Source organism: Triticum urartu, chromosome 7A, assembly GCF_056163025.1.
Source record: "Triticum urartu cultivar PI428250 chromosome 7A, HENAU_Tu73, whole genome shotgun sequence".
NCBI classification, from domain to species: domain Eukaryota; kingdom Viridiplantae; phylum Streptophyta; class Magnoliopsida; order Poales; family Poaceae; genus Triticum; species Triticum urartu.
Genome location: NC_141879.1, coordinates 319,991,957 through 320,012,411, shown reverse-complemented (window position 1 = coordinate 320,012,411; position 20,455 = coordinate 319,991,957). Strand labels below are relative to the sequence as shown.

Genomic DNA, 20,455 nt, shown 5'->3' with positions numbered 1-20,455 from the left:
CGTGGGCAGCCTCCATCAGGGCTAAGGCCGCCACTGCGGAATGGACAGCTGTTGTGCCGCTCTCGCCAGTTGATATCCCTGAGGCAGATGTTGCTGCCGTCACCTGAGAAGCAACAGCACCCGTTTGGGCTACCTTGGCCGCCCAGTCATAGATTGTGGTCGGGCTCATGCACCTTGTTAGCACGCACATGGCAGCTGCAGCCGCGCTCTCGTCGGAGTGGGCCGTCGAAGTTGCCCTCACGACGCGGGTCCATGTCCCCATCTTTTACTAGCGATGATTGAACAGTGAAATGATATTTGTCGGCGTTCTGGGAAAGGGGTCCCTAGACTTGCCTGCCTACGGCCCGCCGCATGGCTCATCCTGCGGCCCCGTACGGCCCATCTTCACCAGCAAACACCCAAGACCCTCGCGAGGGGACAAGCCTCACGAGGCGGATGATGCAAGACCTCCTCAGGGGCGGCCTCACCAGGCTGGCTCGCGAGGGGCGCAGAGATCAAGGCAAGGCAAACCTCGCGAGGTTCCAATGATGTAAGCCATGGCGATCAAGACCAGGCGGGCGCCAGCAAGCGTAGTGTCCTCGTTTCCTCTTTGGTGCTAAGGGGGCAAGCGTAGGCGAGGAGTTCCAAGGCATCAGGCAAAGGTTTCTATATCGGTGCAACAAGACCAAGATCAGCAGGACGGAGGTCACCGTGGAGCCCAAGACGGCGTCACCACCAGAGCCTTTGGCAGGCGAAGACTACTTTTGTCAGGATAACTTGTACTAGTTGTCTCCCTTCAAATTGGCTGTTGTGGGATCCCTTCCCGCTCAATATTTGGGAAGCGTACCAGGGACTCAATAAATAGGACTAGCCACCACCATACCTAGGGGGATCGACCTCATCTTGGATCGGAGCTATTCCATCCTTAGCCTCACACCAGTTCACTAAGCACAAGAACACCTCTCCTTAGGGGGATATTCTTCCCTTGTAATTGTTCATCCTCAGCCCAAGAGGCAATCCACCACACCACACTGGAGTAGGGTATTACACCACAACGGTGGCCCGAACCAGTATAAATCTTGTGTCTCGTGTTCTTTCGGTCCGTCAAGCTAGGTCGTGAGATCGTTGAGTGCGCGAGCTAGAGAGGGGGGAGATCTTCGTGCGCACCCCATTGTTCGAACCTCAAGGGTTTTGCCGGAACCTGAAATATGACATTTGGCACTCCAGGTAGGGGTGCATCGTAGTCTTCCTTTCACCAGTCAATCCACCGACACCCCACAGCTCCAATGTCCGGTGACCCAAGGACCAATGCTGACCGGTGGGGAGCCTCGCCGGCTCGGGCGGCCCCGCCTGCCCAAGAAGACCTCAACTCCGCACCCCAGGCAGCACGCGCACCGCCAAGCGCTGCAGGGCATGGGCGGCGCGGTCAAGCGCCATCCACCCTTACTCCACGCCATGTATGGGCAGCTTCAAGGGCTTCAAGCCATGCCACGGCCATGGCGCCGCACACCTGATGGGAACAAGCAAACATGAGGGCCGCGCTCACGGTGGCTCATGAGCTGCTGCGATGCTGGCTGATGGAGAGCGGCCGGGATGCACTACTGGAGTGCGTCACCGAGCTGCTGGACACCGCAGCCTCGGAAGCGCCTCCCTTCTGCTCCCTGCTTACACCGCAGGCCGTGGCCGGATCGCATGGCAGGCCTCGCCGCGCCTGCGCGGCCCCGGGCGCGCCTCTGAGATCCATCGACACTAGCGTGGCCAACGGCACCGGACGCCCAATCGCACCCCCGCCACCTCCAACGAGCGCAGGTACGAGCGTCGCCACCTACGGCCCCGGCGGGATGCCGCCCTACCTACCTCTGTGATGCGTCCGTCAACAGAAAAACGACGGCGCGAACAATTTCCCAATCTTTCATAGTACAAATCAGTTTATATATAGCAGCCTGACAACAATCTAGAATTAGATTTACCAAGATGCAAACCCAACCAAACAACAAGCGAACCCCACGATGGCCGGAATCACCTGGACGATCTTTAGCAGATCACGTGTAGCAATTGGAGCAGCTCCCCAATCCACACGCACAAGAACAAACCATGATGGGTTCTCAACAGAAGCAAGAACACAGAATTGGCCGCCGCCACATCTTGGCGATTTTCTGGTTTAATTAACTCCAAAACCTAACCTCCTTGATACACGGTCGGCTGGCCCTTTTAATAGTGCACGCAGGCACAAGGTACAACCCACCTGGACTCTTTTTGTATGGGCCGAATACTAATTGGACTCCAACCTAATCATAGCCACGGTCTGCTACTAGTACTAATCCAACTCTCCTAAATAATCACTAATTAATAATTTGGAAAATATGGCACACTGATCACAAAAAGCCAAAACAACTAGTACTACTCCCTTACACGTTCATGTAGATGGGTTTGCATGCATGGAGTTCTCAATTGTGGATCGACTTCCTCTGCTGCAACAAGCTGAACATGCCCAATAGAAATACGTTTTGCCATCTTGCCACAATGTACAAAGTTGTCTCTCAATTCAATTTCTTGATTGCCTTTACGCACAACAGTAGCTTCGTTTTGTTTCTTTTTCTCATTGCGCTTGGCAGGAATTACATATTTTCTGTCCTTCTCTGGTTGGTGTTATTGACCATACTTTTGGCGATAACACATGAGGTCACATCATCCTCCCTTCCTTGAAACAAAACCGTCCTTGGTTTTGACCTATACTTTGCTGATTTTTTCTTGAACACTTCAACAGTACACTTTATAGTGTTTGCATCCTTGGGAAGAATAGCATAGAACTCACCCTTATGCATAAAAGTGTACCTGTTTGTTCGCCCATGATGAAGAGCATTAACATCATGCTGCCATGGACGCCCCAAAATAAGGTGACAAACATGTACTGGCATAACGTCGCATTCCACCTTATCAACATAGCCATCAACAGAAAAAGGCACCTTCACCCTATGTGTTACCTTCACTTTTCCCACATCATTTATCCACTTCATATAGTATGGTTTTGGGTGCTCCCATGTTGACAAAGAAAGAGACTCCACCACATACTTGCTAATCATGTTGCTAGCACTGCCGCCATCAATTATCAGTTTGCAAACCTCTCCCTTGATGATACATGCAGTTTGAAAAATACTCCGCCGTTGTCCTTGTTCAACAATGGTCTTGTCATCTCGCTGGACCTTATGTGCTAGCAAACTCTCCATATCAGGATCATCTTGAGGATAACATAGTATGGTATCACCATGACCTCTTTCAATTCCATCCTCTAACTTAGGCGTCTCATCTTCAGATTCTGAAATATATTCCACATCAACAAGTAGAACCCTTCGTTGATTGGAACATTCATGCTTCATGTGTCCACATCCTCCACACTTGTGGCAAATAATATTACGATGATGAGATGAAGATGCATTAGATGAAACCTGAGAAACCTCCTTTGACGCAGCCGCCACTTTGCTCTGTTCAATGCTTCCCGACTTATAAGAAGGAGTCGGTTTAGCACTAAACCCACCATCAATAGGAGAAGAACCACGTCGCCCACTGTTGTAAGTTGGACGAGTCTATGAAGCTTGCTTCTCCAATACCCAACGTTCAGCATGCTCCGCTTGATGAAGCAACTCATGAATATCATTATATTGCATTAAATCAATACGGTCGCGGATCTTTTCTTCTAACCCCTCAAAGAAACGTACCATGGTCGCCTCCACAGACTCACGCACAGCTGTACGGATCATCAAAACTTGCATCTCCTTATAGTACTCATCAACTGATTTCGTACCTTGCACTAGACGACGCAGTCTACTATGAAGCTGGTGAGTGTAGTAAGCAGGCACAAAACGTTCCCTCATGATTCGCTTCATGTCAGCCCATGTCGCTGGTCGCTCATTAGTACGTTTCTTATTATCCCACCATACAAGAGCATACTCTGTAAATTCCATAGATGCAACATGAACCCTTTTCTCTTCGGAGTAGTTGTGACCGTCAAAAATCTGATTTATGCGCATCTCCCACTCCAAATATTTCTCTGGGTCAGCACAACGTCTCGAGAATTCAGGTATGATTATCTTGATTTGACCCAAACCATCATCCTCGTGGGCACCATTGCCGCCATAGTCACGGCGCTGCCCAGCATGGCGGTGAGCCCCAGCATCATGTCGTGGTCAGTGAGGTAAGCCTCCACGGGCATCGGAATCCTCAGAAAAATCACCATCATCGTCATTGTCGCAGTCACGACGTCGTCGTGGTGAGCGGGACTGTCGGGGTGCCACATCTCTCGCCTGAAGGCGCTGAACTGCTGCGGTGAGCCGATTAAGACTCACAGTCACCACCTGTGGACTATCAGTGCGCTGTCGGTCGCTGGCAGTCAAACGCTCATTCAACCTGTCCTCGACGCCAACAATATTTGCAGACAACTCCTCAACCCTTGTCCCAAGCTTCTTGTTCGCTCCCTTGATCAACATCAGATGGATACGTAAATCATCACTTATATTCAGATCCTCTGTAAGTTCATCGCCCTCCTCACGATCAGATTTCTCATGCTGCGAATTCACCATCTCTCAAACAATTGAATCAAATAGCCGAGGAAAAAAATTGTACTGTGATCAACCTTGCTCTGAATACCACTTGATGCGTCCGTCAACAGAAAAACGACGGCGCGAACAATTTCCCAATCTTTCACAGTACAAATCAGTTTATATATAGCAGACTGACAACGATCTAGAATTAGGTTTACCAAGATGCAAACCCAACCAAACAACAAGCGAACCCCACGATGGTCGGAATCACCTGGACGATCTTTAGCAGATCACGTGTAGCAATTGGAGCAGCTCTCCAATCCACACGCACAAGAACAAACCACGATGGGTTCTCAACAGAAGCAAGAACACAGAATTGGCCGCCGCCACATCTTGGCGATTTTCTGGTTTAATTAACTCCAAAACCTAACCTCCTTGATACACGGCCGGCTGGCCCTTTTAATAGTGCATGCAGGCACAAGGTACAACCCACCTGGACTCTTTTTGTATGGGCCGAATACTAATTGGACTCCAACCTAATCATAGCCATGGTCTGCTACTAGTACTAATCCAACTCTCCTAAATAATCACTAATTAATAATTTGAAAAATACGGCACATTGATCACAAAAGGCCAAAACAACTAGTACTACTCCCTTACACGTTCACGTAGATGGGTTTGCATGCATGGAGTTCTAAATTGTGGATCGACTTCCTCTGCTGCAACAAGCTGAACATGCCCAATAGAAATATGTTTTGCCATCTTGCCACAACGTACAAAGTTGTCTCTCAATTCAATTTCTTGATTGCCTTTACGCACAACAGTAGCTTCTTTTTGTTTCTTTTTCTCATTGCGCTTGGCAGGAATTACATACTTTTATGTCCTTCTCTGGTTGGTGTTATTGACCATACTTTTGGCGATAACACATGAGGTCACATCACTCTGGGTGGTGCGCTGGGCCGGGCGACATGGAGCGTGGGGCACTATGGTGAGGTCTTCGAGGCGGCGGCCTCGGAGGCCTACGTACCTCGCATGATGGACTAGGAGTACGCGCTGGAAGACGACTCGAGCTGAGCTGGGAGGAGGAGGCACTAGAAACTGGGGCTTTCCAGGAGCCTCTCGGAAGCCTCACCAACCATGCCAGCAACGACAGCTACAGGGTACCACTAATCTCTAAGGAACAAGCTTATGCTAACCATGGGTCGCAGGAGGATCAGGTCACGGTGGCGGACGGCGGCCCCAGCTCGGCGGCCCCCCTTCCGCCAGGGGGAGCACACTGGGGGCTGTTGGGGAGGATCTGGGAGCAAGGCCCCTCCCCGCATCACACGGAGCAAGACATCCCCCGGAGGTAGGCCCTCTACTGGGGAGGTGCCGGCGAGCCTTCCCCCAGCAAAGGACCCGTGGTCGCTGCGGGCGCCGCTGGCGTCCCCTTTGCCCCCTGGTGTCGTCCTGGTTACCGGTCGCCCCAGTGGTGGTCGAGGGTGGTGCAAGGCGGGGCCCTCGTTTGGCGATATGAAGTAAGGCTCGCGCATGTGAAGATCTCCGCTCGTGACACTCTCACGTAATAATGAGTGGGGCCGTACATGCCCCGGAGTCTCAGGAGTGCCGCCCTCGGGCCTCGGGGGCTCCCTCCCACGACTAGAGGCATCACTTAGCTCCGCACTGGTGAGAAGACAAGAAAACTAGACTAGGTGCCGGACGCGGCCATTTGCTTTCATCTCTCTTTTTGTAGCCCTGTTTTCTGGCTTTGGATTTAAGTTGAAGCTTGATGACCCACAAGTATAGGGGATCTATCGTAGTCCTTTCGATAAGTAAGAGTGCCGAACCCAACGAGGAGCAGAAGAAAATGATAAGCGGTTTTCAGCAAGGTATTCTCTGCAAGTACTGAAATAAGTGGTAACAGATAGTTTTGTGATAAGATAGGTTGTAACGACCAACAAGTAACAAAAGTAAATAAAGTGCAGCAAGATGGCCCAATCCTTTTGTAGCAAAGGACAAGCCGGAACAAACTCTTATAATAGGAAAAGCGCTCCCGAGGACACATGGGAATATCGTCAAGCTAGTTTTCATCACATTCATATGATTCGCGTTTGATACTTTGATAATTTGATATGTGGGTGGACCGGTGCTTGGGTGATGTTCTTACTTGAACAAGCATCCCACTTATGATTAACCTCTATTGCAAGCATCCGCAACTACAAAAAAAGTATTAAGGTAAACTTAACCATAGCATGAAACATATGGATCCAAATCAGCCCCTTACGAAGCAACGCATAAACTAGGGTTTAAGCTTCTGTCACTCTAGCAACCCATCATCTACTTATTACTTCCCAATGCCTTCCTCTAGGCCCAAATAATGGTGAAGTGTTATGTAGTCGACGTTCACATAACACCACTAGAGGTTAGACAACATACATATTATCAAAATATCAAACGAATACCAAATTCACATGACTACTCATAGCAAGACTTCTCCCTTGTCCTCAGGAATGAACGTAATTACTCACAAAGCATATTCATGTTCATAATCAGAGGGGTAATAATATGCATATAGGATCTGAACATATGATCTTTCACCAAATAAACCAACTAGCATCAACTACAAGGAGTAATCAACACTACTAGCAACCTACTAGCACCAATCCCGGACTTTGAGACAAGAATTGGATACAAGAGATGAACTAGGGTTTGGAGATGAGATGGTGTTGGTGAAGATGTTGATGGAGATTGCCCTCTCCCGATGAGAGGAGCTTTGGTGATGACGATGGTGATGATTTCCCCCTCCGGGAGGGAAGTATCCCCGGCAGAACAGCTCTGCCGGAGCTCTACATTGGATCCGCCAAGGTTCCGCCTCGTGGCGGCGGAGTCTCATCCTGAAAAGTTCATCCTTATTTTTTTCTCATCAAAAGACCTCATATAGGAGAAGATGGGCATCGGAGAGCCACCAGGGGCCCCACGAGAAGGGTGTGGACCCTCGTGAGAAGGGTGTGGGCCCCTGGCCTTCATCTTTGGCGTGGATTTTTCTTTATTTCTTTTAAGACGTTCCGTGGAGTTTCAGGACTTTTGGAGTTGCGCAGAATAGGTCTCTAATATTTGCTCCTTTTCCAGACCAGAATTCCAGCTGCCGGCATTCTCGCTCTTTATGTAAACCTTGTAAAATAAGGGAAAATAGCCATAAGTATTGTGACATAAAGTGAAATAACAGTCCATAATGCGATAAATATCGATATAAAAGCATGATGCAAAATGGACGTATCAACTCCCCCAAGCTTAGACCTCGCTTGTCCTCAAGCGAAAAGCCGATAACAATAAATATGTCCTCATGTTTAGAGGTAGAGGCGTTAATAAAAATAAAATACGGACATGAAGGCATCATGATTATTCTCATAACAGAAACATACATAGATTTTGTCATATGATTACTTATGCTCTAGTGATGATCTATTCACAATGCAAAAGTATAAATCATAAACCTTATTGGGCTCTAACAAACTATAATCTCAGTCATCGAAGCAATTGTAATTTATCATAACATCGGAAAGAGTCTATGTCAGGGCTAAAAAACAAGTCCGCATACTCAACTATCATTTAGTCCTCCATAATTGCTAACACTCACGCGATACTTGTGGTTACGGAGTTTTAATCGGACACAGAGAAAGATAGGGGCTTATAGTTTTGCCCCACAACCTTTTACCTCAAGGGTAATGTCAACAATAATGGTTCATGCTCCCCTACATCCAATTAGATATATATATATATATATATATATATATATCATGTTCTTTCCAATGTGCTGAGCTTGCCAAAGGATAAAATGAAAAAGAAAAGGTGAAGATCACCATGACTCTTGCATAAGGTAGAAGATAATAATAAAGGATAGGCCCTTCGCAGAGGGAAGAAGAGGTTGCCATGCGCTTTTATGGTTGGATGCATAAAATCTCAATGCGAAATATTGTCACTTTATATTGCCCCTTGTGATATGAACCTTTATTATGCGGTCCGTCGCTTTTATTACTTCCACATCACAAGATCGTATAAAGCCTATTTCTCCCACACCAATCAATCATACATATTTAGAGCAATTTTTATTGCTTTGCAGTGATGACAACTTACTTGAAGGATCTTACTCAATCCATAGGTAGATATGGTAGACTCTCATGGAAAAAATGGTTTAACGGTATTTGGAAGCACAAGTAGTATTTCTACTTGGTGCTGAGAATTTGGCTAGCATGAGGGGGAAAGGCAAGCTCAACAAGTTAGAGGATCCATGACAACATACTTTATCTCAGATATAAGAAAGACATGACTCATTACGTCGTCTTCCTTGTCCAACATCAACTCTTTAGCATGTCATATTTTAATGAGTGCTCCCAATCATAAAAGATGTCAATGATAATATATCTATATGTGAAACCTCTCTTTCCTTATTACTTCCTATTAACTGCAACAATGACCAAAGCTATGTCTGCCAACTCCCAACAACTTTTAATCATCATACTCTTTCTATGTGAAGTCATTACTCTCAATAAGATCAATATGAACTTTTTGTTTCTTTTTGTTCTTTTCTCTTTTCTTTTATTCACCCAAGATCATGGCAAAATAATCATTAATCAAGCCCTTGACTCAACACTAATATTTATTATATATAGCTCACGGACTCGATTACATGGAGAGATCATAAAGCAAAACTCAAAACTAGATCATGCCATAAACTTTATTCTACTAGATCAAGATACTACTAATAGGATTGAACTAAGAAAAACGGTAAAGATAAGAGTTGTGATTGTGATACGATACCGGGGCACCTCCCCCAAGCTTGGCAGTTGCCAAGGGGAGTGCCCATACCCATGTGATCATGTCTCCTTGGTTGGTGAAGAAGGTGGAGGTGACGGATAATCGCACATCGAGCATAAGAGGTCCTCCAGCTTGTGAATAATACCCTTGAGTGCGACAATATGCTCCTTCAACAAAATATTTTCTTGTGTGATATACTTGTTTTGAACACGAGCTAACTCAATCATCTTGAAAGCTTCGATCTCAGTTGGAGTAAGAAGGTTATGATCAATTTGAAGGGTGTCTTCTGCTGCTGGAGCTTGATCCTCCGTGGCCTTCTTGATCCTTTCATCCTTGTTGACCTTCGTGGGTTCTTCCCTCTTTAGATCTATCTTCATTAGCCAAGCATCGTTGTCACCATTGTTGGAGGAGGGAGACGACATGATGCCTAGCCTGGAAAACCCTGACAGAAAACAGCTCGAAACAAGAACAGAGGAGGTTTGCGTGATACGGGAGTCAAAACCTTCGGGAGAATATATAATGAATTTTCACCGACCAAAATACATATCATGCAAGAAAACGGAGTCCGGAAAGCACACGAGGTGCTCACGAGGTAGGGGGCCGCGCCCACGGGGGTAGGGCACGCCCACCACCCTCGTGGGGCCCTCGTGTCCTTCCCGGACTGCTACTTATTTTTCTATTTTTATAAATATTACAAAATGGAGAAATATTGCCTTAAAATTGTTTTGGAGTTGGTTTACTTAACGTACCACATACCTATTCCTTTTTGGAGTCTGAAACGTTCCGGAAAGTGTCCCTTATGTATTCCTCCGGGGTTACGGTTTCAATAATATTGGTTTCAACATTTATGGGATTACCTGAGATATAATGTTTAATTCTTTGACCGTTTACCACCTTCGGATTTGTGCCTTCGAAGTTGTTGATTGTTATGGCACCAGAATGATAGACCTCTTCGATAACATAGGGGCCTTCCCATTTAGAGAGAAGTTTTCCTGCAAAAAATCTTAAACGAGAGTTGTATAGCAATACATAATCACCTACATTAAACTCGCGCTTTTGTATCCTTTTGTCATGCCATCTTTTAACTTTTTCTTTAAACAACTTGGCATTTTCATAAGCTTGGGTTCTCCATTCATCAAGTGAGCTAATATCAAATAACCTCTTCTCACCGGCAAGTTTAAAATCATAGTTGAGCTCTTTAATAGCCCAATATGCCTTATGTTCTAGTTCGAGAGGTAAGTGACATGCTTTTCCATAAACCATTTTATACGGAGACATACCCATAGGATTTTTGTATGCAGTTCTATAAGCCCATAATGCATCATCAAGTTTCTTAGACCAATTCTTTCTAGACCTATTAACAATCTTTTGCAAAATTAATTTGAGCTCTCTATTGCTCAACTCTACTTGACCACTAGACTGTGGGTGATAAGGAGATGCAATTCTATGATTAACATCGTATTTAGCAAGCATTTTACGGAAAGCACCATGAATAAAGTGTGAACCACCATCAGTCATTAAATATCTAGGGACTCCAAATCTCGGGAAAATAACTTCCTTAAGCATTTTAATAGAAGTGTTATGATCAGCACTACTAGTTGGAATAGCTTCTACCCACTTAGTAATGTAATCAACAGCAACTAGAATATGTGTGTATCCATTAGAGGCAGGAAAAGGTCCCATATAATCAAAGCCCCAAACATCAAATGGTTCAATTACAAGAGAATAATTCATGGGCATTTCTTGACATCTACTAATATTACCAATTCTTTGACATTCATCACAAGACAAGACAAACTTACGGGCATCCTTGAAGAGAGTAGGCCAATAGAAACAAGATTGCAATACCTTATGTGCAGTTCTATCTCCAGCGTGGTGTCCTCCATAAGACTCGGAATGACACTTGCGTAGGATCTATTCCTGTTCATGCTCAGGTACACAACGTCTAATAACACCATCTACTCCTTATTTATAAAGATGTGGGTCATCCCAAAAGTAATGTCTCAAATCATAGAAGAACTTTTTCTTTTGTTGGTATGTGAAGCTACACTACTAGGGAAAACCTTATACACAGAATCTTAGCAGCAGCGCGGTCTAAAAACAGGCGCTGCTGCTAATTAGCAGTAGCAAGCTTCAGTAAAGAGCGCTACTAATGACTAAGTAGCAGTAGCGCTCTAGGTGAAAAGAGCGCTACTACTATAATTGCCACGGTGTTGCCCCCAGGCTAGATATAGTAGTAGCGCCCTTCCCGTGGACGCGCTACTGCTAAAGAACTTAGTAGCAGCGATTTTCTTCAAAACTCGCTGCTGCTAAGTATCACCGCAACTAATTAAGTTTAGTCCCATACTGCTAAGCGAACAAGGTGTTTACCACCTTAAATATGTTACTTCTCAACCTATCTCGAGCACTTGGTCTTCATTGAACTATATGTGTATGATTTGTGGTTGCAATATGAGTCCTCGCCTGTACCTATACAGGTACAGTGAGGATTCATGTTGACTATTTAGATTATACACAAAAAGATCAATGATGACCAATGTATATTTTTGATGTTTTTACATTGCTTAGACTTATAGCGTTTTTTCAGGACAAAGTGTTACTGATATTGGGATAAACAAAAGAAATAACTGCTTCCATTAGCAGTAGCGGTTTTCTCTAAAACACGCTATAGATAAGTTAGCTATAGCGCATTTTCCATATGAGCGCTACTGCTAGTTCGAGTTAACCACCCCCGAATCAAAATTTTGCTAAGTCCTCCTTTCCCCCCCCCCCCCAGCCGGTTCCCCTACTCCTGTCGCCGCCGCCCGAGCCCGAGTGCGCCTGCCCTCACCGCCACCGCCCGCCCTCAACCTCACCGCCGCTGCTCTCGACCACACTGTCGCCACCCTTGACCTCACCGCCGCCGCCCTCGACCGAGCCCGCCGCCCAGGACCGTCGCCTCCCGATCCCGAGCCCGCCCTCGCCGCCCCTTCATCGCCGAGCACCTCCCCGCCAACGTCTCTCCCTCTGTAAGCCCCCCACCCCTCCCCCACCCCCTCTCTCTTTTCTTAGTTAGTAGATGATTTTAGTAGTAGTAGATGTTAATTTAGGGTTCATAGATAATGATTTTTAGAAGTAGTGATGGTAAACTAGTTGTATAATTAGCAGTAGTAGATGTTAATTAGTAGTAGATGTAGTAGTTAGATGTTAATTAGTAGTAGATGTAGTAGTTAGATGTTAATTAGTAGTAGTAGATGTGCTAGTTTCTTTCTATTTATAGTAAGTTTATATTTAGTAAGAACGAGTTGAATTAATAGAACTAGTTAGTAAGAACTTGTTGCTATTCTTTTAGTTAAAGCAATTTTTCTCGCATCGACGTGGACGATGCCTATCCCGCATCCTCGTCGTCGAGTCGGCGGAGGACGACACCTGCTTGACCAGATGGGCCATGTCCGGGACTGGGCTCCACCGAGGTGGTACTGGGAGGCGCTACCTACCGGGGGGCGCAGGTTGGTGAGGAGCCAGCCTGTCGTTGACCTGAACCTTCTTTGGTGGCGGTCGCGTGGGCCAGTGACGGTCCAGAGGCTCAAGGACTCCGCGGAGGTGGTGCGTCACCGTGTCAGTGAGGAGGACGCGCACGTCCGTCGCTACTTGTTTGCGTTGGAGCACAGGTTCTCCAATACCTGGCAGGTTCTCCAGGGATCTCACTGGAGCTATGATCCCGTGATGGTTCCTTCTCTGTGGGTGTCCACCGCCCGCACCGATACCCGTCGTGTGCTAGGGTTTTAGTTGTACTAGTGATGTTATATGTATGAAACTATTCAGGATGTATTAGTGATAATATTCGACGATGTACGGACGCATGAGATGATTTACTTTTTCTTATTGAATGCATGCTAATTTGAGTCCTATAAGATATTTTGAAATGTATATCTTGTGTTGCTCAATATCCAAGTGGCCGGTCATGTTTGCAGGTTACACCTCCGAGTGGCCTATGTTTTGCCGGAGTGTTGATTCATTTCCGTTTCGGCAAATTTCAGGCGCTCGATATGTCCTATTTTAGCAAAGGTCATGCTGGATTTTTCCATGAATTTTGGCATGACTTTTGCCAGAATATGTAGGAAATATCGAGTGCCCTGGATTTGTGTCTTGAGTATCCTGGTAGTTGTCTTCTATCGATTTTCAATTAATGTTTTAACTATGAACATAGGAAATGTCTGACGACAAAAAGGATTTCGGTATTTGCAAATACTGCGAAGACGAGCACGGCCTGTGCGACGGAATCTTCCTAGATGATGATAGGCGCTTCAGCATCAAGCTAGACGAGAACTTCGAAGTGGATACAGTAAGTCACAACGACAAGTCTTTTTTCGTGATTAAGCATGACATCTGCTTCATTTGCTTCAACTTATATTCTTTTTACTATTCTACTAGCGTATCCCCTGCCATGCAAGAGTTTTTGTATTGGATAAGATAGGTTTCAGTCATACTATGGAGGTAAAGAAAGTTTACTTGAAGACCGAGCATGGTTATATTTTCCACGCAAAATTATAAAATTCAGACGACTACACCTATTTTGGATGCAAAACATGGCTAGCACTATGCAAGACTTATGCATTTGAGCCTGATATGGTTATCACCTTTGATATTCGTCCGGAAGATGATATTGAAGGTAATACCGACATCTGGGTCGATGTGCAGACGCCTCCAGTTACACCATTATGTAAGTTTCTCAACCATATTTATGTCTTTGATATTGTTTATTCAAAAATAATTGACAACTAATTTGTATTGTCAGCTTATTTCGGTGCAAGCAAACATGTCCAGCGCTTGGTAGATAGGACCTACTGCTATCCCGGGGCTGAACTAAACTGTGAGGAGCTAAGTCATTATGTTTCATGGCTTGAGGATCTTGATACTGTCAAGACAAATTTTCTTCCTGGACTTAGAAATGTTAGTACTGAAAACGTGCGACCAATAGTGTTCGTAATGAACTACGGTCACATCTATTTAGGAAGGATGGTAAGATTTTTACTATTTTTCCTCAGTGCATCTTTTCCATACATTATTTGTGAAGCTAAACTTCATTGCTAAGTATGTTACCATACGATGTTTTATCAACAGGGACTCCCGATGAATGTTGTGCCTTATGGGATCGAGACTAAAGGTACCATGAGTATTATTAGCTTACGGCCAAGATATCCTACATGTTACTTTAGTGCATTCAAGATCAACGATGAATGCTTAATAGTGCAAGACTGGACCAGATATGTGATGGGGGAGCGCAGAGAAGTACTAGGGGGCAGCAAACAGATGTGCTACCCAAAATTAGGAGACAGGTTTATCTGCATGCTCCAACTTGATCAAGGAGGATAGCTACACATGTTTTATGTTATTTTACCTAACAGAGAGCAGCAGGAGTGATTAGCTAGCTAGAAATGAGTTTGAGGATGATGATGTGCTACACTATTACTATGATGATAAAATAGCTAATGTTGGTGGTAATGACTATGATGATTATTATTAGCTAGTGTTGGTGGTGATTAGCTAGCTAGAATGAGAGTTTGAAGATGATGATGTGTGCTACACTATGACTATGATAATTAAATAGCTAATGTTGGTGGTAATGACTATGATGATGATTAAATAGCTTGTGTTGGCGGATTAGATTCAAGTGGAGGCAACATGTGGTGCACATCGAAAGTACTACTAGTCCAAACTAGATCAAGTTTGGATTTGTAGTATACTTTTGACATGCACCACATATTGCCTCCACTTGAAACTAATCCACCTTCATTTGACACACTGTTATGGACATAATGATGTAAACCTCATAATTGGTATTGTACCAATATTTGTACGATAAATACACTAAAAATAAAAAAATAAATAAAAAAGAATACTAGTAGCGATGGACCGAAAACGCGCTGCCAGTAGTTACATTAGCAGTAGCGCGGCGGGATTGAACAAACGCTGCAGCTACTTGTCCTAGCAGTAGCGCGTGTAACACGCGCTACTACTAAGGAATAGCTGTAGCGCCTTATCAGTAGCGCATATCCCCGCGCTACTGATAGGCCTAAAACCCGCGCTGCTGCTAGCCTTTTCCCTAGTAGTGCTAAGTGGTATAAATTTAGCAACAATATAATTAGCATAATCAGCATACCATGGAGTACTATGAGAAGTACTTATAACATTTAATTGTTCATCAGGAAAGCTATCATTAATAGGTAGTGGGTCATCAAGAATATTTTCTAACCTAGACAGGTTGTCTGCAACGGGGTTCTCAGCTCCCTTTCTATCAACAATATGCAAATCAAATTCTTGTAGCAAGAGAACCCATCTAATAAGTCTAGCTTTAGCATCTTTCTTTTCCATAAGATATTTAATAGCAGCATGATCAGTTTGAATAGTTACTTTAGAATCAACAATATAAGATCTGAACTTATCACAAGCAAATACAACTGCTAAGAGTTCTTTTTCAGTAGTAGCATAATTTCTTTGAGCATTGTCTAGAGTCTTACTAGCATAATGAATAACATTTAATTTCTTATCAACTCTTTGCCCTAGAACAACACCTACAGCATAATCACTAGCATCACAGATAATTTCAAAGGGTAGGTTCCAATCAGGTGGCTGAACAACAGGTGCAGAGACTAACGCTTTCTTAATGAACCTCCTATAAAATCCAGCGTGACCAAGGAAACTTCTTATACCTTTGATGTCCTTGGGACATGGCATCTTTTCAATAGCATCAACCTTGGCTTTATCAACTTCAATGCCTCTTTCAGAAACTTTGTGCCCTAAGACAATACCTTCATTAACCATAAAGTGGCACTTTTCCCAATTCAAGACAAGATTAGTTTCTTCACATCTCTGCAAAACTCGATCAAGATTGCTCAAGCAATCATCAAAAGAGGAACCATAGACGGAAAAGTCGTCCATGAAAACCTCACAAATCTTTTCACAAAAGTCAGAGAATATAGCCATCATGCATCTTTGAAAGGTAGCAGGTGCATTACATAAACCAAAAGGCATACATCTATAAGCAAAAGTACCAAAAGGGCATGTAAAAGTAGTCTTTGATTGATCTCTAGCCGACACAGGTATTTGAGAGAAACCAGAATAACCATCTAGAAAGCAATAGTGTGTATGTTTGCATAATCTTTCTAGCATTTGATCAATAAAAGGTAAGGGGTAATGATCTTTCTTAGTAGCTTTATTTAATTTGCGGAAATCAATTACCATCCTATAACCCGTGATAATTCTTTGTGGAATCAATTCATCTTTATCATTAGGAACAACAGTAATACCTCCCTTCTTAGGGACACAATGGACAGGACTTACCCACTCACTATCAGCAACGGGATAGATTATACCTGCCTCCAGAAGCTTTAGTATTTCTTTTCTTGCCACTTCTTTCATTTTAGGATTCAGACGTCGTTGAGGATCACGAACTGGTTTGGCATCTGCATCTAAATTTATTTTATGTTGACATAGAGTGGGACAAATGCCCTTAAGATCATCAAGAGTATATCCAATAGCATCACGGTGCTTCTTCGGAGTTTTCAATAATCTTTCTTCTTCATGCTCTGAAAGGTTGGCACTAATAATAACAGGATATATCTTCTTTTCATCAAGATAAGCATATTTAAGATTATCAGGCAAGGGTTTGAGCTCAAACACGGGATCACCCTTGGGTGGAGGAGGATCCCCTAAAATTTCAACTGGCAAGTTGTGATGCAGAATAGTTTCCTGTTTAAAGAATACTTCATCTATTTCCCTTCTTTCATTCATGAACATATCATTTTCATGGTCTAGCAAATAGTGTTCTAAAGGATCACTAGGAGGTATGGCAATAGAAGCAAGACCAATAATTTCATCCTTACTAGGTAATTCTTCCTCATGATGTTGTTTACTAAATTTAGAGAAATTAAAATCATGAACCATATCATCCAAACCAATAGTAACAATATTCTTAGTGCAGTCTATGGTAGTCTTGACAGTATTTAAGAAGGGTCTACCAAATATAATTGGACAAAAGCTATCTTGCGGAGAAGTAAGAACAAGAAAATCAGCAGGATATTTAGTTTTCCCACACAAGACTTCAACATCTCTAACAATTCCAATTGGTGCAATAGTATCTCTATTAGCAAGTTTAATAGTAACATCAATATCTTCTAACTCAACAGGTGCAATTTCATTCTTAATTTCTTCGTATAAAGTATGCGGTATAACACTAGCACTAGCACCCATATCACATAAGCCATGATAACAATGATCTCCTATTTTAACAGAAATAATAGGCACGCCTACCACAGGTCTATGTTTATCTTTAGCACAAGGTTTAGCAATTCTAGCAGTTTCACCTTCGAACTGAATAACATGCCCATCAATATTATCAGACAAGAGATCTTTAACAATAGCAATATTAGGTTCTACTTTAACTTGCTCAGGAGGTGTATAAGTTCTAATATTGCTTTTACGAACAACAGTGGAAGCTTTAGCATGATCCTTTATTCTAATAGGGAAAGGTGGTTTCTCAATATAAGAAGTAGGAACAATAGGATCATTATAAGTGACAGTCTTTTCTTCAACTTTAATAGGTGCAGCTACTTTTACTTCTATGGGAGGATGATATTTAAACCACTTCTCCTTAGGGAGATCAACATAAGTAGCAAAAGATTCACAGAAAGAGGCTACTATCTCAGAGTCAAGTCCATATTTAGTGCTAAACTTACGGAAAATATCGGTGTCCATAAAAGATTTAACACAATCAAACTTAGGTGTCATACCTGACTCCTTACCTTCGTCGAGGTCCCAATCTTCAGAGTTGCGTTTAATTTTATCCAATAAATTCCATCTGAATTCAATAGTCTTCATCATAAAAGAGCCAGCACAAGAAGTATCGAGCATGGTGCGATTGTTTTCAGAAAGCCGAGCATAAAAACTTTGCATAATTATTTCTCTTGAGAGCTCATGATTGGGGCATGAATATAACATTGATTTAAGCCTCCCCCAAGCTTGAGCGGTCCTTTCTCCTTCGTGAGGCCAGAAATTATATATATAATTGCGATCATGATGAACAAGATGCATAGGGTAATACTTTTGATGAAATTCCAGCTTCAATCTTTTATAGTCCCATGATCTCATATCATCACATAGCCTATACCATATCAACGCGTCTCCCTTCAAAGATAAAGGGAAGACCTTCTTCTTAGCAACATCATCGGGTATACCTGCAAGCTTAAATAATCCACAAACTTCATCCACATATATTAAGTGCTCATCAGGATGCTTTGTTCCATCTCCTGTAAAAGGGTTAGCTAGCAGTTTTTCTATCATACCCGAAGGATACTCATAAGGAATTTCATTTTCAATAGGTTCAGTAGGTTGAGGAGCAACTCTTTGCTCTACTGGATGGGGTGAAGATACCCCGAACAAGCCCCTCAGAGAATTACTTTCCATAGTAACAAGTGACAGTAAATTTCAGCACACTATATATTTTTTTCCTTACCAAATTCCACCTACCAAAGGCGCTACACTCCCCGGCAATGGCGCCAGAAAAGAGTCTTGATGACCCACAAGTATAGGGGATCTATCATAGTCCTTTCGATAAATAAGAGTGTCAAACCCAACGAGGAGCAGAAGGAAATGATAAGCGGTCTTCAGCAAGGTATTCTCTGCAAGTACTGAAATAAGTGGTAACAGATAGTTTTGTGATAAGATAGGTTGTAACGAGCAACAAGTAACAAAAGTAAATAAAGTGCAGCAAGATGGCCCAATCCTTTTGTAGCAAAGGACAAGCCAGAACAGACTCTTATAATAGGAAAAGCGCTCCCGAGGACACATGGGAATATCGTCAAGCTAGTTTTCATCACGTTCATATGATTCGCGTTCGATACTTTGATAATTTGATATGTGGGTGGACCGGTGCTTGGGTGTTGTTCTTACTTGAACAAGCATCCCACTTATGATTAACCTCTATTGCAAGCATCCGCAACTACAACAAAAGTATTAAGGTAAACCTAACCATAGCATGAAACATATGGATCCAAATCAGCCCCTTACGAAGCAACGCATAAACTAGGGTTTAAGCTTCTGTCACTCTAGCAACCCATCATCTACTTATTACTTCCCAATGCCTTCCTCTAGGCCCAAATAATGGTGAAGTGTTATGTAGTCGACGTTCACATAACACCACTAGAGGTTAGACAACATACATCTTATCAAAATATCAAACAAATAGCAAATTCACATGACTACTCATAGCAAGACTTCTCCCTTGTCCTCAGGAACGAACGTAATTACTCACAAAGCATATTCATGTTCATAATCAGAGGGGTAATAATATGTATATAGGATCTGAACATATGATCTTTCACCAAATAAACCAACTAGCATCAACTACAAGGAGTAATCAACACTACTAGCAACCTACTAGCACCAATCCCGGACTTTGAGACAAGAATTGGATACAAGAGATGAACTAGGGTTTGGAGATGAGATGGTGCTGGTAAAGATGTTGATGGAGATTGCCCTCTCCCGATGAGAGGAGCTTTGGTGATGACGATGGTGATGATTTCCCCCTCCGGGAGGGAAGTATCCCCGGCAGAACAGCTCTGCTGGAGCTCTAGATTGGATCCTCCAAGGTTCCGCCTCGTGGCGGCGGAGTCTCGTCCCGAAAAGTTCCTCCTTATTTTTTCTCATCAAAAGACCTCATATAGGAAAAGATGGGCATCGGAGAGCCACCAGGGGGCCCACGAGGTAGGGGCGTGCCCTAGGGGGGGCGCCCCCCACCCTCGTGAGAAGGGTGTGGGCCCCTTGGCCTTCATCTTTGCCGTGGATTTTTCTTTATTTATTTTAAGACGTTCTGTGGAGTTTCAGGACTTTTGGAGTTGCGCAGAATAGGTCTCTAATATTTGCTCCTTTTCCAGACCAGAATTCCAGCTGTCGGCATTCTCCCTCTTTATGTAAACCTTGTAAAATAAGAGAAAATAGCCATAAGTATTGTGACATAAAGTGAAATAACAGTCCATAATGCAATAAATATCGATATAAAAGCATGATGCAAAATGGACGTATCAAAGCTGAATTTTCGTTGACAAGCGCGGGGGGGTGTCTTTTCTCGTTCCTGTGATTTCTTGCGATTTGGCTCCTTGCCCTGG

The 20,455-nt window shown here is 43.6% G+C and overlaps 1 pseudogene; it reads right to left on the bottom strand.

The window, feature by feature from the left end:
• Positions 1 to 2,597: 2,597 nt before the first annotated feature.
• Positions 2,598 to 3,749, bottom strand: LOC147959471 (uncharacterized; annotated as a pseudogene).
• Positions 3,750 to 20,455: the final 16,706 nt, after the last annotated feature.